Source organism: Episyrphus balteatus, chromosome 1 (assembly GCF_945859705.1).
Source record: "Episyrphus balteatus chromosome 1, idEpiBalt1.1, whole genome shotgun sequence".
Lineage (NCBI taxonomy): Eukaryota > Metazoa > Arthropoda > Insecta > Diptera > Syrphidae > Episyrphus > Episyrphus balteatus.
The window spans coordinates 15719762-15742241 of NC_079134.1; the positions used below are offsets into that span (position 1 = coordinate 15719762).

The 22480-nt window shown below is 28.0% G+C and overlaps 1 protein-coding gene across 1 annotated transcript in view; it reads left to right on the forward strand.

Moving 5' to 3' along the window:
* Window positions 1-22480, forward strand: part of LOC129907273 (sodium-dependent serotonin transporter-like) — a 66879-nt gene that overhangs the window by 33360 nt on the left and 11039 nt on the right. The window lies entirely within an intron of this gene.

A 22480-nucleotide genomic window follows, 5' to 3' on the forward strand; every position in this document is an offset into this window, starting at 1 on the left:
ATATCCGTTAACAAAGTTGTGGATCTGATCGAAATAAATCTGTATTTTATATATGATTTGAGTTTTATCTCTTATATTTTTTATCTTCCTCTAAGTTTAAGTTAGTAAGGTTGAGTTTAAAGTGACAGCTGACAGACCAGAAAGAAAATATGATGAGGCTGACACTTAACTCTTGGAAACATTCTTTCTTATTGTTGACCGAAAACTCCTGTCATCGGAAATAGGGCCGATCTATGATGCAGAGGAACTGTCAGCTTTTGTTCATGGATCTTAAGGGAATGGATCCAAAATGCATTTTTTTTTTGGAATATTCTGCTTCTAAGCGAATATCTATAAGCTTCAATGTATCGTAGACCTAAAAATAAAGATACAATGTGTGTTTAGCTAGTAAATACAAAATGGCACACAGTTAAAGTCAAATTTTAATTCATAAAAAACACCACGTTATTATTTTGGAAAAAGCTTAAATTGTAAATAATATTTTCCTAACTAATTTTTTAGCCCTCTGTTAATTACTGCTTTTTTAGAAAAAATAACACCAAAAATGGCCGAGCAACTGATAACTGAACAAAAGTAAATAGTTTTTTGCTAATATCTAGGCGGATGTACTAAGTTAAAAAATAAATTAAGAAATCAATTATTCGTTTTATAATTTAGTTTAGACCAGAGTTGTAAAAATATCAACTGAAAAAGAACGCATTTGAAATAAAAAAAATATATGTATTGCAACTGAAAAATATTTGCATTTAAAAAAAATATTTATTGCAAATAAAAAAAAATTTGCATTAAAAAAAAATGTTATTCCAACTGAAAAAATATTTACATTGAAAACAAAAATTTAATTGCAAATAAAAATATTTTGCATTAAAAAAAATGTATTTCATATAAAAAATTTTCTACATTGAAAAAAAAAAAAATCCAATGCAAAATGTGTCCATTAAAGTCATTTTTTTTTTAATATTCGTCGAATTTCCTATACTTTGACTGTTTGGCCTTACATTCGATTCAATATTTTAGTTGAAATAACTAATGTCTTTAGACTTTATTTGTTTGACAGAACAACATAAAAATATTTTTGGTCACTTTCTTCTATATGCAAATAAAAATTTTTAATTCATACTTCTTCCAAAGTTTCGTCGTAATTTGCATTGAAAAAAAAAATACTGAAAAATATTTGCATTAAAACAAAATTTGTATTGCAACTGGAAAATATTTGCATTGAAAAAAAAAAAAATTTTTGCATTAAAAAAAACTTTTATTGCAAATGAAAAAAATTGCATTGAAAATAAAATTTTTATTACAAATAAAAATATTTTGCAATGGAAAAAATATTTATTTGCAAATACAAAAGTTTCTGCATTGAAAAAACAAATTCAATAAAAATGTGTGCATTAAATATTTTTTTGTTTAATACTCGTCGAATTTCTTACAAATTTGACTTCTTGACCTTATACCTATTATCTTCAATAATATACATAGTTGAAATAGTTTATGTATGGTCAAATAGCCAAAATATTTAATGCACACATTTTGCATTGAATTTTTTTTTTCAATGGAAAATTTTTATTGCAATTAAAATGATTTGCAGTAAAATTTTTTTTAATTAAAAATATTTTTTATTTTTATTTTTTTTTTGCAAATATTTTTTTTTTATTTTGTTATGGAAAGCAAATGCCATTTAAAATAAAATAATTTTTTACAACCCTGCATTTAATACAAATTTTTAAACTCTGTTCAATAGATGAAAATAACAGCTTTTGTCAACTACTCTTTCCCCTTGAAAAACAGAAAAAAACCGTAAATGTTTTTTAAACAAATCTTTTTGGAAAAGTGTAAGTAATATATAATTGCACTAAACTAATTTGTTGGCATGTTGCTGGAATAGATACCTGTAGTTTAAAACCAAGAACATTTTTCTGTTTGTAGCTTTTAAAATATATTAATAGTCCATTTTATGGAAAAAAAATTCTAGGAATCAGTTAAAAATAATAAAATAAAAAAAAAAATTTTGTGTAACCATAGCTCTATGTGCCCAAAACATCTTGATATATGTATCACAACAAAAACATTACTGTTAAAAAAGAGCCAAGTTCTCCTATGTTGAAGTTATGCTAGCACAAAAAGTACTGAAATGTAAAAGTGTACCAAGTTCTAAAGCTTGGCTTTAAATTTGTAAAAATAAAATGTTGATTGTTCTCTTGACAATTTTTCTTTAAATTACCGATTTTTAAAGCTATTTGAAAAATTGCCAAGTAAACAATCAACATTTTATGTATACAATTTTTGTATAAACCACAAGTCCTATCACCGTGTAAAATTTCAAGTTTCTACGATATCGGGAGTTGCCTGAGTTGTTTCCTGTAAATAAGGGTGTAGTGCCAAAGTTGCTAGAGAACTTGGCTGGGCACTACCGTGCCCCTTGATCTATCCACATTTATCTATCGACGTTTATCTATCGACATTTATCTATCCACATTTATCTATCCACATTTATCTATCCACATTTATCTATCGACATTTATCTATCCACATATATCTATCCACATTTATCTATCGACATTTATGTATCGACATTTATCTATCCACATTTATCTATCCACATTTATCTATCCACATTTATCTATCCACAATTATCTATCCACAATTATCGATCGACATTTATCTATCGACATTTATCTATCCACATTTATCTATCCACAATTATCTATCGACATTTATCTATCCACATTTATCTATTAACATATATCTATCCACATTTATCTATCAACATTTATCTATCTACATTTATCTATCGACATTTATCTATCGACATTTATCTATCGACATTTATCTATCCACATTTATCTATCCACATTTATCTATCGATATTTATCTATCCACATTTATCTATCCACATTTATCTATCCACATATATCTATCCACAATTATCTATCCACATTTATCTATCCACATTTATCTACCCACATTTATCTATCGACATTTATCAATCAACATTTATCTATCCACATTTATCTATCCACAATTATCTATCGACATTTATTTATCAACATTTATCTATCGACATTTATCTATCGACATTTATCTATCGACATTTATCTATCCACATATATCTATCCACATTTATCTATCAACATTTATCTATCTACATTTATCTATCGACATTTATCTATCCACATTTATCTATCCACATTTATTTATCCACATTTATCTATCCACATTTATCTATCGATATTTATCTATCCACATTTATCTATCCACATTTATCTATCCACATTTATCTATCCACATTTATCTATCGACATTTATCTATCGACATTTATCTATCGACATTTATCTATCGACATTTATCTATCGACATTTATCTATCGACATTTATCTATCCACATTTATCTATCCACATTTAGCTATCCACATTTATCTATCCACATTTATCTATCGATATTTATCTATCCACATTTATCTATCCACATTTATCTCTCCACAATTATCTATCGACATTTATCTATCCACATTTATCTATCCACATTTATCTATCCACATTTATCTATCCACATTTATCTATCCACAATTATCTATCGACATTTATCTATCCACATTTATCTATCCACATTTATCTATCGACATTTATCTATCCACAATTATCTATCGACATTTATCTATCCACAATTATCTATCGACATTTATCTATCCACATTTATCTATCCACCTTTATCTATCGACATTTATCTATCCACATTTATCTATCCACATTTATCTATCGATATTTATCTATCCGCATTTATCTATCCACATTTATCTATCCACATTTATCCATCCACAATTATCTATCGACATTTATCTATCCACATTTATCTATAGACATTTATCTATCGACATTCATCTAGCCACATTTATCTATCCACATTTATCTATCGACATTTATCTATCGATATTTATCTATCCACATTTATCTATCCACATTTATCTATCCACATTTATCTATCCACATTTATCTATCCACATTTATCTATCCACAATTATCTATCGACATTTATCTATCCACAATTATCTATCGACATTTATCTATCCACATTTATCTATCGACATTTATCTATCGACATTTATTTATCCACATTTATCTATCGACATTTATCTATCCACATTTATCTATCCACATTTATCTATCCACAATTATCTATCGATATTTATCGATCCACATTTATCTATCGACATTTATCTATCCACATTTATCTATCGACATTCATCTATCCACATTTATCTATCGAAATTTATCTATCGACATTTATCTAGCGAAATTTATCTATCCACATTTATCTATCGACATTTATCTATCGACATTTATCTATCCACATTTATCTATCCACATTTATCTATCCACATTTATCTATCGATATTTATCTATCCACAATTATCTATCGATATTTATCTATCCACATTTATCTATCCACATTTATCTATCGACATTCATCTATCCACATTTATCTATCGACATTTATCTAGCGAAATTTATCTATCCACAATTATCTATCGACATTTATCTATCCACATTTATCTATCCACATTTATCTATCTACATTCATCTATCGACATTTATCTATCGAAATTTATCTATCGACATTTATCTATCGACATTTATCTATCCACATTTATCTATCCACAATTATCTATCCACATTTATCTATCCACATTTATCTATCCACATTTATCTATCGACATTCATCTATCCACATTTATCTATCCACATTTATCTATCCACATTTATCTATCCACATTTATCTATCGATATTTATCTATCCACATTTATCTATCCACATTTATCTATCCACATTTATCTACCCACATTTATCTATCGACATTTATCTATCGACATTTATCTATCCACATTTATCTATCGACATTTATCTATCGACATTTATCTATCGACATTTATCTATCCACATTTATCTATCCACATTTAGCTATCCACATTTATCTATCCACATTTATCTATCGATATTTATCTATCCACATTTATCTATCCACATTTATCTACCCACATTTATCTATCGACATTTATCTATCGACATTTATCTATCCACATTTATCTATCGACATTTATCTATCGACATTTATCTATCGACATTTATCTATCCACATTTATCTATCGACATTTATCTATCGACATTTATCTATCGACATTTATCTATCCACATTTATCTATCCACATTTAGCTATCCACATTTATCTATCCACATTTATCTATCGATATTTATCTATCCACATTTATCTATCCACATTTATCTCTCCACAATTATCTATCGACATTTATCTATCCACAATTATCTATCGACATTTATCTATCCACATTTATCTATCCACATTTATCTATCCACATTTATCTACCCACATTTATCTATCGACATTTATCTATCGACATTTATCTATCCACATTTATCTATCGACATTTATCTATCGACATTTATCTATCGACATTTATCTATCCACATTTATCTATCCACATTTATCTATCGACATTTATCTATCGACATTTATCTATCGACATTTATCTATCCACATTTATCTATCCACATTTATCTATCCACATTTATCTATCCACAATTATCTATCGACATTTATCTATCCACATTTATCTATCCACATTTATCTATTGACATTTATCTATCCACAATTATCTATCGACATTTATCTATCCACAATTATCTATCGACATTTATCTATCCACATTTATCTATCCACCTTTATCTATCGACATTTATCTATCCACATTTATCTATCCACATTTATCTATCGATATTTATCTATCCGCATTTATCTATCCACATTTATCTATCCACATTTATCCATCCACATTTATCTATCGACATTTATCTATCCACATTTATCTATCCACATTTATCTATCGACATTCATCTATCCACATTTATCTATCCACATTTATCTATCGACATTTATCTATCGATATTTATCTATCCACATTTATCTATCCACATTTATCTATCCACATTTATCTATCCACATTTATCTATCCACATTTATCTATCGACATTTATCTATCGACATTTATTTATCCACATTTATCTATCGACATTTATCTATCCACATTTATCTATCCACATTTATCTATCCACAATTATCTATCGATATTTATCGATCCACATTTATCTATCGACATTTATCTATCCACATTTATCTATCCACATTTATCTATCCACATTTATCTACCCACATTTATCTATCCACATTTATCTATCCACATTTATCTATCCACATTTATCTATCCACATTTATCTATCCACATTTATCTATCCACATTTATCTATCCACATTTATCTATTGACATTTATCTATCCACATTTATCTATCCACATTTATCTATCCACATTTATCTATCCACAATTATCTATCGATATTTATCGATCCACATTTATCTATCGACATTTATCTATCCACATTTATCTATCCACATTTATCTATCCACATTTATCTATCCACAATTATCTATCGATATTTATCGATCCACATTTATCGATCCACATTTATCTATCGACATTTATCTATCCACATTTATCTATCCACATTTATCTATCCACATTTATCTATCCACATTTATCTATCCACATTTATCTATCCACAATTATCTATCGACATTTATCTATCCACATTTATCTATCCACATTTATCTATTGACATTTATCTATCCACAATTATCTATCGACATTTATCTATCCACAATTATCTATCGACATTTATCTATCCACATTTATCTATCCACCTTTATCTATCGACATTTATCTATCCACATTTATCTATACACATTTATCTATCGATATTTATCTATCCGCATTTATCTATCCACATTTATCTATCCACATTTATCCATCCACAATTATCTATCGACATTTATCTATCCACATTTATCTATCCACATTTATCTATCCACAATTATCTATCGATATTTATCGATCCACATTTATCTATCGACATTTATCGATCCACATTTATCTATCCACATTTATCTATCCACATTTATCTATCGATATTTATCTATCCGCATTTATCTATCCACATTTATCTATCCACATTTATCCATCCACAATTATCTATCGACATTTATCTATCCACATTAATCTATCCACATTTATCTATCGACATTCATCTATCCACATTTATCTATCCACATTTATCTATCGACATTTATCTATCGATATTTATCTATCCACATTTATCTATCCACATTTATCTATCCACATTTATCTATCCACATTTATCTATCCACATTTATCTATCGACATTTATCTATCGACATTTATTTATCCACATTTATCTATCCACATTTATCTATCGACATTTATCTATCGATATTTATCTATCCACATTTATCTATCCACATTTATCTATCCACATTTATCTATCCACATTTATCTATCCACATTTATCTATCCACATTTATCTATCTACATTTATCTATCGACATTTATCTATCCACATTTATCTATCCACATTTATTTATCCACATTTATCTATCCACATTTATCTATCGATATTTATCTATCCACATTTATCTATCCACATTTATCTATCCACATTTATCTATCCACATTTATCTATCGACATTTATCTATCGACATTTATCTATCGACATTTATCTATCGACATTTATCTATCGACATTTATCTATCGACATTTATCTATCCACATTTATCTATCCACATTTAGCTATCCACATTTATCTATCCACATTTATCTATCGATATTTATCTATCCACATTTATCTATCCACATTTATCTCTCCACATTTATCTATCGACATTTATCTATCGACATTTATCTATCGACATTTATTTATCCACATTTATCTATCCACATTTATCTATCGACATTTATCTATCGATATTTATCTATCCACATTTATCTATCCACATTTATCTATCGACATTCATCTATCCACATTTATCTATCCACATTTATCTATCGACATTTATCTATCGATATTTATCTATCCACATTTATCTATCCACATTTATCTATCCACATTTATCTATCCACATTTATCTATCCACATTTATCTATCGACATTTATCTATCGACATTTATTTATCCACATTTATCTATCCACATTTATCTATCGACATTTATCTATCGATATTTATCTATCCACATTTATCTATCCACATTTATCTATCCACATTTATCTATCCGCATTTATCTATCCACATTTATCTATCCACATTTATCCATCCACAATTATCTATCGACATTTATCTATCCACATTTATCTATCCACATTTATCTATCCACAATTATCTATCGATATTTATCGATCCACATTTATCTATCGACATTTATCTATCCACATTTATCTATCCACATTTATCTATCGACATTCATCTATCCACATTTATCTATCCACATTTATCTATCGACATTTATTTATCCACATTTATCTATCCACATTTATCTATCCACATTTATCTATCCACATTTATCTATCCACATTTATCTACCCACATTTATCTATCGACATTTATCTATCGACATTTATCTATCCACATTTATCTATCGACATTTATCTATCGACATTTATCTATCGACATTTATCTATCCACATTTATCTATCCACATTTAGCTATCCACATTTATCTATCCACATTTATCTATCGATATTTATCTATCCACATTTATCTATCCACATTTATCTATCGACATTTATCTATCGATATTTATCTATCCACATTTATCTATCCACATTTATCTATCCACATTTATCTATCGACATTCATCTATCCACATTTATCTATCGAAATTTATCTATCGACATTTATCTAGCGAAATTTATCTATCCACATTTATCTATCGACATTTATCTATCGACATTTATCTATCCACATTTATCTATCCACATTTATCTATCCACATTTATCTATCGATATTTATCTATCCACATTTATCTATCCACATTTATCTATCGACATTCATCTATCCACATTTATCTATCGAAATTTATTTTCGACCCCCCTCTAACTTCCACACCAAAGATGCTAGAAATTTCAAAAGCGGAAATGGGCGGATGCCACGCCCCCTGAATTAAAAATCTCAAGTTTTCGATTTTTTCCTTTGTATACACCACAAGTCCTATCACCGTGTAAAATTTCAAGTTTCTACGATATTGGGAAGTTCTCCATAATTTTGATGATCTGTCAGTTAGTCAGTATATCAGTGAGTCAGTGAGTCAGTTACGGTTTTTGCGATTTTTAAAGCCCTATATCTCAGAAACTACTTATCGTAGGAGGCTGAAATTTTGCGAGGTGTTTGGTTTCGACCAGCTCAACAAATGTAGCGAGTTTCTAGCATCTTTGGTGTGGAAGTTAGAGGGGGGTCGAAAATGGCTTGAGTTGTTTCCTGTAAATAAGGGTATAGTGCCAAAGTTGCTAGAGAACTTGGCTGGGCACTACCGTGCCCCTTGATGAGGCTATGAGACCAATAGTGGCGTATCCACTTTTTTTCAAAAATGAGTATCTTAAATCTCTGGTAGCTCAAAACTTCATTTTGTGGCTTACGCCACTATTGTTCTCATAGCCTCATATATGAGACTGATATAAAATTAATTAATCCTGAAGGCTGCTGCATACAAAGTGTATGACTTTGTTAAACTTATGTAGCTATGGCTTTAGAGATGTTAACGTGAGATGTTTCTTTTGAGATAGAAAAAAATTCTATAACAAAGTTTTATAAAATTTTGAGCTGTATATAAATATTTTTATATAAAATTTCCTAAATTTTCTTCATTAAGAATTTAAAAAATATTAAATAATATTAATTTAATTTTATTTTTAAATATTTTTATATAAAATTTTCTAAATTTTCTTCATTAAGAATTTAAAAAATATTAAATAATATTAATTTACAAGATTCAATAAAAGAGATAACCTATAGTTGATAAAAAGATAGTTAAAATAATAAGTAAAACTATTTTTATAAATTATTTTTATATATGTATTGTATATATTGCTTACAACATTAGTACAAATTTAATAAATTAATCTCCAAAGTATATGACTAGCTTGAACTTAAATGCTTATTATTAATAATTTAATTAATATGCTAAAAACACTTCCACATTCATTTTTTAGAATAAAATCTCTTGTACAATCACAACTTTTTTTTTAAATAAGTACAGATTCTAGAGGCGGTATCTCCTCCAAAATACCTCCACCAATTTATTTCAACTTTTATAACTTTAATTTAGGGGTTTGGTGGTGATTCTAAACTTCCAAAAGTCAACTCATATTGATGTTTATAAACCGAATCTCCTGGACTCCAATCAGTTGGTGTTGTCAACTTCTTCAATCGTCTTGATAGTTTCAATTCACTCGGTTGCCTCAACATCATAAAACAAACAGCTGGTATTGAAAGCCATGGAAGTATTGTGATACAAGTTACAAGATAAAGTACAATTTTGGAGTAATTTTCATCAAGGACAACAGCAATGATAAATCCAACAACCTAGAAGAATGTTTTCAATTAATGATAAATAGCTATTTCCTTAAAATTGAAAGAATCGTTCTTACAAATCCAGTAATCAAAAATATCGGTGTAATAAATCGTACAATGTAAACCATCCAAGTTGCATACATGTGATTGGTCATGAATCTCAAATCACGTTGAAATCGTTCTCGACCATAAACCCAAAGAACTACGAATAGTAACAAAAGATTCAGGAACATCTGTGTCAGAACTGAGAATTCGGTAACAACTTCAAAGAACATTATTCCATGCTAGAAGAAATTTTAAGTTATTGAAGAAATCTTTGGAAAAAAGTCTTACATTTGAGCAGAAATAAGTTGAAAACAGCGATAAAGTACCCACGGTCATCCAAGTGACTTCTCTTTTCATTGCTCTAAGGTTTTCAAATTCATCAAATAATGTTGTTAGAACTGAAAATAATTGAACGACCTAAAAAAAGAGTTACCAATGCAAGTTTTTTCTTTAAAGATTCAAGGCAAACTTACCACAAGATTCATAGCTCCAAGAATCAACATAGCAAAATACATCATTGACCAGAGATTCGGCAACTCAAGAAATGTCAAGGCCGATGGAATGGACAAAAATTCAAGCCACTGCCTTCCATCATTACGGAAACTTATCAAATCCGGATTTGATCCTAAAATCATGGAAGTTAAGCATTTTCAGAGTAAAATCTAGCTGAAACTTACTGTTCATATGATTTGTCACTAAAATTTGTAGAAAAGCTGTACTGGCAATTACTCCGAACTGTGCCAGTCCAAGGAACCAACTGTATTTGGAAATATTTGTTTTGAATCGATTATAGCTGGCCATACTAAGAATAGAACCCCAACCAGGACCTAAGGTTGAAAGTACTAGCATTCCCAAGAATAACCATGATTTAACGTCTTGAGGTTTCTTCGGCCGAAAAAATGTACTAACACCTTCCATTGCACCAGGAAGAAATAGGAAACGCAGTAAACAAAGTCCCATGATTACTAAAACAGCTGTGCAAGTATAGCGAATGTATCTTCCGATCTAGAAAAATCAAATGAGTCCATTCTTCGTATCAAGGTAAAATGTAAAAATTTACCATTTCGGTCGGTTTGCTAACAATGCCTCCAACAATTGACCACAATAAGAAACTAAAGACGACAAGTGACCATGAGAATGTGGTTGGTGGTGTTGATTGAAGATAGTGAATGATGTTCATGTGTTGACTGAAGAATTCCAACGATGGAACTCTCATGAAGACTTCAGTGCCAGGTGGTTCTTGAGATTCGTCAATATTGCATGGCTTCAATTAAAAAGACTTTTTTAGTAAAATTCAAAATTCTTAAAAAGCATACTTACTGTTGTCACTGTTGCATTAGGATCCATCCAGAATTTACTACCCTCACAACTCCATGGTATTGTGGGTCGTAAAGAATGAAGGAAATAAAATAATGGTATTGCAGCAAATACCGTGTAGTAAGTTAGTTGAGTTAGGTTGATTGCCAATGAAACATATCCAATACCTTAAATTTTAAAATTTGTTTTATTAAACAAGATCATGGAAAAGTGTAAAGAAATACCTTTGAAAAGAGGTGCTATTCGAAATACTGATATTAAGCCAGTACTTGAAAATTGTCCGAGGAATGATTGGATCATTACAATTGGCACAACACATAATGCCATTATAGCAAAATATGGAATGATGAGGCAAACTGGAAAGAAACAAAAGAGAAAAAAGAACATTTTACTCTTAAATATTTTATTTAGACATCGGTATGGAAAATAAATTGATGATTGAATATTTAAGAACAGGACTATATGATACCTAAGTTTGAAAAAAGTTTTAAAAAAACCATCAACTTCAACTATTTTGACTGACTGCTTCAATAAATTATTAAAAATCAACGGTTATACTAACAATATAGTGTTATACCTTTTTGTAAGGCCAAAAACCTAGTCTTTACAAAAATTTTAAATCAAGCCATTTTATTGCATAGTTTTTGGAAAATTTAATTTTTAAAATTCGATGCTCTTATTTGTTTTTAAATAAAAACATAAGACTCGATCCCAAAAATATCTTGTCATTTTCGAGAAATTAACAAAAAACCAAAACTACTTTTTTCTAAGAAACCCCTTTATTTTTTGTTTTTACGTGGCGGGACTCGTAGATAAATTAATTTATAAATCATTTACCATTCGTCTATTATTTTTTAAACATTTAGTCTTAAATGAGGATACAATAAAGTGGCACTGTATTCGATTTACCCTGAATTGATCAACTTTTTCCATTGATAACACCTGAAAACTTACCTGAGAATTTTTTTACCTATGTCTGAGGCGCCCGGTGCCCAATTATTCTAGCTGTTAGGGCCTTAAGGCATAGGTAACAAAATTCTCAGGTATGCACACATTTTGCATTGAATTTTTTTTCGAAGCAGAAATTTTTCTATTTGCAATAAAATTTTTTTTTAAATGGAAAATATTTTTGTTCATTTGCAATAACATTTTTTTTTAATGCAAAATATTTTTAGTTGGAATAAATATTTTTTTTTCAATGCAAATATTTTTCAGTTGCAATACATATATTTTCTCAAATGCAAATTTTCTTTTTATTTGCAATAAATATTATTTCAAATGTTTTTTATTAAATTAACATTTTTACAACCCTGATCCTCATACAACTTTAAATTTTAAAAAGTAACTTAAGAAATAATTGTTAATGTTTCATAAATTAATTAACTTACAAGTTCAGCTACTTGAAAACAAAAAATATTTTTAAATAAATAAAGACCATTGGGTTTTGAAAACATAATTATTACTTAGTCACATAAAATTTTGAAAAAAAGGGTTCGTTTTTTTAAATATTTTTGTTGATTTTTAATATTTTTTTTTCAAATTAATTCAATTTGACTAAACCGAATTTGGCTATGAAAATCAAAAACTGAAGAAGCAGATTTTTTTTAATACATATGTAAAGGTTTTTGCTGGCAGAATTTTAAACAGCTCCTTTCCTATTTTTCAAAAACTGTCAAAAGTGCAAGATTTTTTAAGCTCAAGTTTTTTTCATAGAAAAATTTCATAGAGAAAAATGTACTAAGTACTAATATATAATAATGTAATTCTGGCTCCAGCGGAAGTGACACTTTTTCATGTGCGCAGCCCCTGTTCCCCAATAACTTCAGTTCCACACTGGAGTATTGAAGAGGGGTTTATTCGAAGTAGTATAAATCTTAGTTAGTGTAACCTGTAACGTTTAGTTTTGTGAATGACTCTTAATATATCGGAAAAGACTTGTAAAAAAATTGTTACGAACTTTTCTAATTGGGAATACAAATTACCACAGTAAACACGAAGACATGACGCAAAATGGATTAATAGATATAAATTTTATAATCAAAATAAAGCTGTCTTCAATGCTGCTTTCAAACTTTGCTGACGTCGCACAGTCATAGAAAAGTTATCCCCTCGAAATTAGTTTTTTTTACCTTTTTTTACTTCTGGGTAATTCCATTACAGCATAATATGCATATTTTTTGTATGTTTTTCGCTTTATTTATTTATCTATTCACTAAATTAAGTATTTTCATTAAAAATTAACAATAAGTATATTAATTTGTTACATTGTTTCTAATATTAAAAAAAGTGTTTTAAGTAAATTTGAATCGATTTTGAGTAGAAAAATTAAATGACAAATTTTTATCATTTAGACGATAGGTAATATTTGAACTGCTTATTAAAAAAAACTGATGGTCTCTAGTTTTGTATGCAATAAAAAGTTTTTTACTTTTGGCTACGCTTTCGTTGATTTTCATCAAAAGGAGACAATTATTGGGAAAATTTTGCTTATTTGTGTTTTGTAGCATATTACTTATAATTGAAGAATGTCAAATTAATTTCAATTAGTTTAGAAGCATAACCAATCTACCTATAATTGTAAATAAAGAAATTAAACACTAAACTTACAATTAATGAATGAGAATACTTAAAAGAATCATAAATGTTCTAATAATACTCGTGAATATTTTAAAAATATATTTGTGAATTTTTTTTTTTTTTATTAATAAAAATATTTTTTAAAAATTATACCTAATTAAAATAAAAATACAATTTTTATATCATAAACAATATATGCATTTAAAATAATTTAAATTTTACAAATCTCTAGAAAAAGGCAACCACTCCATGCTTTTAATAAAGCAAACAATTTTCATGTTGAAATATCAATATTTTTTATTAAAAGTCAAAAGAGGAACAACAGAATTAAATGTTAATAATGAAATTGAATTATAAAATTAAATTACTTTTAAATTACATTCAATAACAAAGATTTATGATTAATAAGATATTTCAAATCGCTTTCCATTAGTATGTTCCAGTAACAATTAATTTATTTACATTTATATTATTGTCCTCAAACAGTTTTTACCTTATTTATTTATATTTAAACATTATCTTATTCACTCCTCAAACTCACCTCCTAAATTTTTAAATACCATCGAAGGCAATACCATCATGGCGTCAATTTTGAATGCATGTCCAAGACATGCATAAAAAAAATCAGTCGAAGACTCCCATTTCCCACGCTTTTTATCATGATTAAATGGTTCTAAGCCAATATCATATGACGATGAAGAACACTGATTAGCCATATTAGTTAATTGAACCAAAAGGAACACAAATAAAAAGCCGCACTAATTATATTATTTCTTATAACTTTAAACAAAAAACAACTGTCCCTGAAAATATGTAATTACACTTTTTTTTTACCGAAAAAAATTCTATCTCTCACAAAAATCTAAAGATCTAAATATACGTTTCGTTTCCAAAAATAAAAACAAAAACAGAAAATCAAAGTCAAAAAGAAAATGAAAATGAAAATTGATGTTCGCATTTATAGATCGCGCGCCGCGATTTGACGCGACATAGTAGAAGAAGATGCTCAGCTTCGGCTCACACAAAAGACTGTATGGTGTTTCGTCGAAGTCGAATGGGTCCAGTGGAACTGAATATTGTGTTTCGCATCAGCAGCCGCATCTTTGGAAACTTCTTAAGGATTTTTTTTCGGTTTTTTAAAGTGGAAGTAGGAGTTTCATGAAGTCGCCCAAAAAAATAAATTTTTAAGAAAATTGAAAAGATTACTCTTTTGAACAACTTTACAGATTCTGTTAAAATTCAAAAGAGAGTTCATAATGATCCTCCAAATCATAAAGTTTAAGGGAGAATTAAAATTTCTAAAAAAATTTTGAAGTAAAATTTTAGTCAATGGTATATTTTTCAGAAATATAGAATTTTTAAAATTTTTAAAAAATGTTTACTAACAATTCTTGCAAAAGTGCTTTTTTTCTCAAAAAGCTAAAAATTTGTATTAAGTTTTATTGAAATTATTTTCATGAATCGAATAAATGACCTTAAGCCACAATAGATCAATGTTCTCTCAATATAATTGGATAAAATAGTTTTTGTAGAAAAAAACTTTTAGATCTTTTGAGTAAATTTAAAAATAGTTAAACATCAACAACATGCATTTACTGATCTTATTTGTAAAACAAATTAATTATTATCTGTTCATCACTAAATATTTTAAATTTTCATTCATGATTTAAAGTTTTTAATGTTTTTGTTAATTAAATAAATAAAATGTATTTTAAATTGGCGCCCGAGATTTTAGTTGTTTGTAAAAGTGACGTTATTGACGCCTAGATATCTAGTTATCAAAAGAAAAAAAAAATAACTCAGCGGAAACCATTTGTTTATTTTTGTTAAATTTACGATCAGCGATTGATCAGTTTTATGTGCTTGTAGTTTAGCAAAAAAAATGAAGAGAAAAATACCGACAAGAAGAAAAACAAAAACATTTTGTGGGTTTATTTATTTCGATTTTGTTTACAAAGATTTGGCATAATTATATTTATAAGCAAGCTTTTAGGTTTATATAATTGAAATAAATTTGTGCTGCAAATCTGGAAAAAGATAAGCAAATTGGTACAAGAAAATATATATTTCTAATACTTTTAATCAAAAACAGATATTTTAAATGCGGTATTACATCTTCATGGCCAGAACGAGGTAAAAAGGTATTATAACCTACAGTAAAAAAAGAACAGGGATACAAAAAAATGTCGACAAGATTTTTATGACAAATTAAACATTTATAGATAAGTTCTTGCACATTTTACGCGAATCATTGGCTTTTTGGGACCAAATGCTGATTTTACTGTCTCTTCGAAAAAAACACCCTTTCACCAAAATTTTTTTTATAAAAACTCTTTATTCTTGCTTTCTATCCTAAAATCGATGTATTTACCAAATTTCATTAGGGTGACCCATCATTTTTGTTTTCACTCAATAAAACACCCTTTTGACCATGATATTTTTATAGACACTTTAGATTCTTGTTTCTTATCTTAAAAGTAACATAATTGCTAAATTTCAATAGGTTACAACTAATATAACTCTAGTATTACTCGCTTTTTCAAATATACCCATATTTTCTTTACTTCTAAAAAAAACACCCTTTCACATAAAAAAAAATTTATAGACTTACATTATTCGTAATTTCCATTGGAAAGAGAGCATATTTAAAGAAGGGTATCATTTATACCATTGATTTTATCGGACTTATCACGGATTTTTCCTATTTCCCAAAAAAACACCCTTTAACCTAAAATATTTGTATAGACTTTTTGGATTCTTGGTTTCTGTTATAAATCAAACATTTTTACCAAATTTTATTTTTTTAACAATTTTTTCCTAGTTTTTGTGGTACTGATTCCGAATTTCATCATTTCTTAAAAAAAAAAAACACCCTTTCACTCAAGATAATTTTGTACACTTTTTGGATTTTTAATTCTTATACCAACCAAAACATTTACACCAATTTTTAAAAATTAATAAAATTTAAGTCAGCTGTTATGATACCTTCCTCCCACACAACTTAACCCATCAAAAAAACACCCTTTCCGCGAAAAAACACCCTTCCACCCAACTTTTTTTTATAGACTTTTTTTGTACTTGGTTCTTCTCCCAAAAGGAAACTTTTTGCCAAGTTTCATGAGTGTAACAATTTTTTTTTTTATTTCTTGATTTCATGTACTATTTTACCTGTACTAAAAACATTAATGCTCCATTCCAACTATAAGCAATGAATTTCATTCCACTCCAAATCATCGTTAGAAGAGTTCTTGTCTGTTTCCGTCAAAATAATCATGATAAGAGATTGAATTCATAGGAATAACCAATATCGTATATCGACTATCAATAACGTCAGCGACATCGATATGGCGACGCAAGTCAAGGAAACGACAGTTACACTATGTTTATTGAATTCAATAAAAACAAAAGTAAAAAAAAAGTAAAAAACTTTCATCGTTCTCATTTTTAATTCAATGTCAAAATTTTTTTGCAATTGTTGCATTTTATATGCACTAAATGCGCGATAAGTTGCAGTCTATTTGTAGTTTGAAAACGAACACAAATAAATTACATCAGATCATCAACATCGACACTAATTAACATGCACAATACACCAAAACGCATATTTTAATGAGTTCGTTTTGTGTTATTTACTGGAAGCTTTTATAGAGTCTTGAGTCTACTATATCCCATATAAACAAATAATGCCACATTGTTCATGATTAATAATATTAATTTATTTTGTAATAAAAAAGTTGTAAGAGTATAGAGAAAATAGATTATTAGAATCATTTTGCATAGAGGAAGTCTCCAAGAACCATGATCACAGTTTACTGTTGAATTTTCATAAGAAAACTGTGCTCCTGTCAATTGTTAACTATAGCTGCACCTAAACTGTAAATAACATTTAATATACGACAGTATTTAAATTTTATTCATTGAAAATAAAATTGAATCGGTTTCAAAACACTTTAGTTTTTCAAAGTTGTATGAATTGTAAGTGACCCTTCCTTAGAATGTATTACGAGACTTCCTACGATACGTCCTTGAAACCATTCAATCATGACAAGAATCGAGGACAATGGTCATCACCGATGGATTTCTTTTACTCCTGCATAATTCATGGGTTCAAAATGGATGCAATATTGGTGATGCCGTCGGTAATTTTTGGTGACCTTGGAAGTGAGTTCAAGTGATAAGAAAATTATGGTTACTGGAAAATAGTGCTAGCTAATTGTGTCATCTGTTATCAAAAATGAATGCATTTATTAGCATACATTGGCATAGTTCATATACATAATTTAGTATGTCTATATTTATGTAGGTACAGCACTGATTGAAATTGTTTTATTTTAATCTGCTTGATAACAGCAGTAATTCCGAAGAAAAAAATAATGGAAAGCATCATTTCATGGAAAAGAACTAACTAGGTATTTGCAAATAAGTTTTCATGTAACAAGATTACCTATCTTGATAAAAGTAAAAAAATGTTGCTAATGTTTGTCTATTTTATTATGTGTAAGCTTTTATTAATTTATTTTCACGACACGAATTCTGAAAGAAAAGGTAACTGTTTATTTAAGATCTTAAAGAGATTTTTTTTCAAAAAATTGCCTACCACCAATGGAATTGCATATAAAATATTTTATTACACAAGCTGAGTACTTATTATTTTTTTTCTTTATTTTTAAGTTTATGGATTACTTCCATATCTAATTGTTTTGGCGACCTGTGTTGTTCCAATTGTCTTTCTACAATCATTTCTGGGACAATTCTTAAATCTCGTCAAATTTATTTAATCTATCCAACCTATAAATTTTGTTAATATATGTATCTATCAAATTAAAAGACATTAATAAAAACGGTTAAAAACGTTCAAAATTTTTTCGCTCAAGTAACATTTCTTTCGTGCATTTAAATTTTTTTGCACACGCATGGAAAAATGTAAATTATATTTTTTTTTATCCTTCGAATAATTCCAAAAAACAAAAAAATAGGTGTTTTTCAAAAAGACATGTTTTGAAATCTATAGCATTAAAAAAATTGTTTCAGAGTTCTAATTTTTACTTGCGATATAGGTACTATAGGGCAAGTTTAGGATTCGTAAAAAAAATCGAACTCGAGATAACAATTTTACATGACATTACGATGATGGAGAATGCCAAAAAAGTGGGTCCGGCAATTCTGTCTGTCTGTCTGTGTGTCTGTCTCTATCTGGAGCTGCAGCCTAAACGAGTGAAGTGATTTTCTTCAAACTTGGTAGTTAGCAGTTATTGGTGATTCCCTAGAGGGGAAATTGAAATTTTTTTTTTATGAAAAAAACTAACGGTACCTGCCATATAACGGAAATAGAAAAGTTAATTTTTTTCAAAAACGGCTCTAACGATTTTGATTAAAATTTTTGTGTGTAGTACTACACATAAGAGCAAACTTTTTAAATAAAAAAATATTTTTTGTACCGTTATTAACGGTACCTGTCATAGAACGGTTTTTTTCGTTTCTGAATATCTCGTACAACATTCACCCGATTTAAATGAAAATTTTTATACAAAAGTGTGTAAGTAAAGATAATATTAAAAATTTGGAAAATTTTCAAAAAACGCATTTTTGGATTTTTAAAAAATATTTCAAATTTTTTTTTTGAAAAATCAATTTTTTGAAAACGGATCAATGAAAAATTTTGAAATTTAGTTTTTATGTGTAAATTAATTATTTCTTCAAAATGGCATACCATCTTTTTTTTGAAAAATGTTAAAAAAATTTTATACATAAAAAATTATTTTTTTAAAAAACGGCTCCTACAATTTTCGAAAATTTTTTTCTAAAAATACCTTTTTATACAAGAAATAAAATGGCATATTTGTTTTTTTTTTTAAGATAATTTAAAACGGAGTTTAATTAATTATAAAAACAAATTTAATTTTTTTATACTACTTATGAAATTTCTTCAAAATATCAAATTTTTAATTTCTTGAATAAAAAGCTTTAACATTATAGTTACTTTAATCATAAGAGCAAGTACGTGCGACCCCAGTCGTGCAATTTATTTTATTAACTTTTATAGTATAACTCAAATCGTCGTAAAAAAATTCCTTCACGCATAGTAACCAATGTTTCGAAAACATACAAATAGTTTGACTGGAATTTAAAACTGGTGGGACAAGGTCCGAAATCCCTTGTTATTTCCCATAAGAAACTTCAACGGCTTAGTGGCATGAGTTAGAATTATGTTAGAGACTTCAAACTTTGGGAATATTTTTTTGTATTTATTTCCAACCATATAGGTGAGCCATTGCGAGCAAACAAATTTAAATTTTTTTAAAATAACGACGAAATATACGAAATTAAAGTCATAATTTCATGTATTTTGAACTTTAAGTTTGAATAACTTCAGTGGGGTTCACTCTAAGGAAAAACGCCTTGGAGACTTTTTGTAGAGCGCTCGATTAACTATAAGATTCATATTATTGCAGTTAGTTATTATGATCCTTTTTTGCAAAACTACAAAATAAAAAAAAAGCAAATTTTTTTCTCATGTTATTTATAGGGAAAATAGAAAATCAGAAAAAGGCACATCTATTTCTAAATATTAATATTAAGAGCTCATCTTTTGAGAGACTTTTATCTTCATATTTTCGAAAATGGTAAGCCTGTTTTTTATTTCAAAAAAGAAAAGTAGCCTCAAAATGATACAGCCTAATCGAGATATTTGAAATCGAAACAATTTAAGTGTTTAAAAACAACAAAAACTATATCTGTACCTATAGATTTTTGAAAAAATTATCCATATTTTTCTTTTTTCTCGATAAAAACAGTAATGCCAATGTACTTTATTTGTAGTGTAATAGGTAATTTATACAGAAATACCCAAAAAATTAAAAAAAAGCGAAGAAAATGAGGTTTGAAAAAAGCTTTCATAGAAAAAATAAGCAAAAATTAGTTTGGCATGGTTGCATTGAAATGGATATATTATTTCGAGATATACGCAATGTACTTTTCAGATAAAAGTCTTAAATGAATTCTGATAACATTGTTTAACAAATATATACATAAAACTACCAAACGGCCATGGGAGGTCTTAAGCGCTCATGATTAAATTGAAGTTCTAGAAGTTTTTATTAATCGAAATCGTTAGTTTTGGTGTTAGGTGTTGGTCCAAAAAAAATCAATTTTCCTTCTTCGGAATAACTTAAAACATCCAAAATTGCAAATTACTGAAATTTTCTTTCGTTCATCAATTGTTCTATCTAATAGCTTGGAATTGCATATTAAATATTTTAATGAAATACCTAATATTTTAAATTTAACCTTTAATTTATTTCTAACTTACACAAGTTGAATATTATTTTTGTATTCTTTATTTTTAAGTTTATGGATTACTTCCATATCTAATTGTCCTGGCCACTTGTGTTGTTCCAATTGTTTTTCTACAATCATTTCTGGGACAATTCTCTAGTACTGGATTTATATCAGTTTTCAGGATATCTCCACTATTTAAAGGTAAGCCAATATTTAAAAAAATTCGGACATACTAATATGATACACCTATACTCCAAAATCCAAATGGCTTCAAATAGGAATTGGCTACGTTTCACTAGCACTCAATTTAACAACTTTAACATATTACAGTCTCTTCGGGGCTATTCCATTATTCTTTTTCTTTCACTCACTAAGACCAACAATACCATGGAGTTGTGAAGGTGCTAAAGAATGGATGAATCAATCTAAAAGCATTTTAACAGTAAGTTGATTTGCACTTGGAAAACGGCCTTGAAATAATTAAAAATTACTGTAAATTTTTTTCAGCCATGCACTGATCTAGAAACACAAGAATCATTATTGGCAAGCAATATGAGTCGGGAAATGAAGATTCCTTCATATGAATTTTTCACGTGAGTAAAATACGAACTAATAAAAGGTATTTTCTAACCATTATTTTCTAACAGAAATCACATCAAGCCATTTGAATATAACTTCCACAGAAATTCCAATGCAGAACGTAATTTTTCTTGGTCACTTGTATTCTGCACTTTTATCCTTTGGATTGTAGTTGGAACAGTTCTAACTAAAC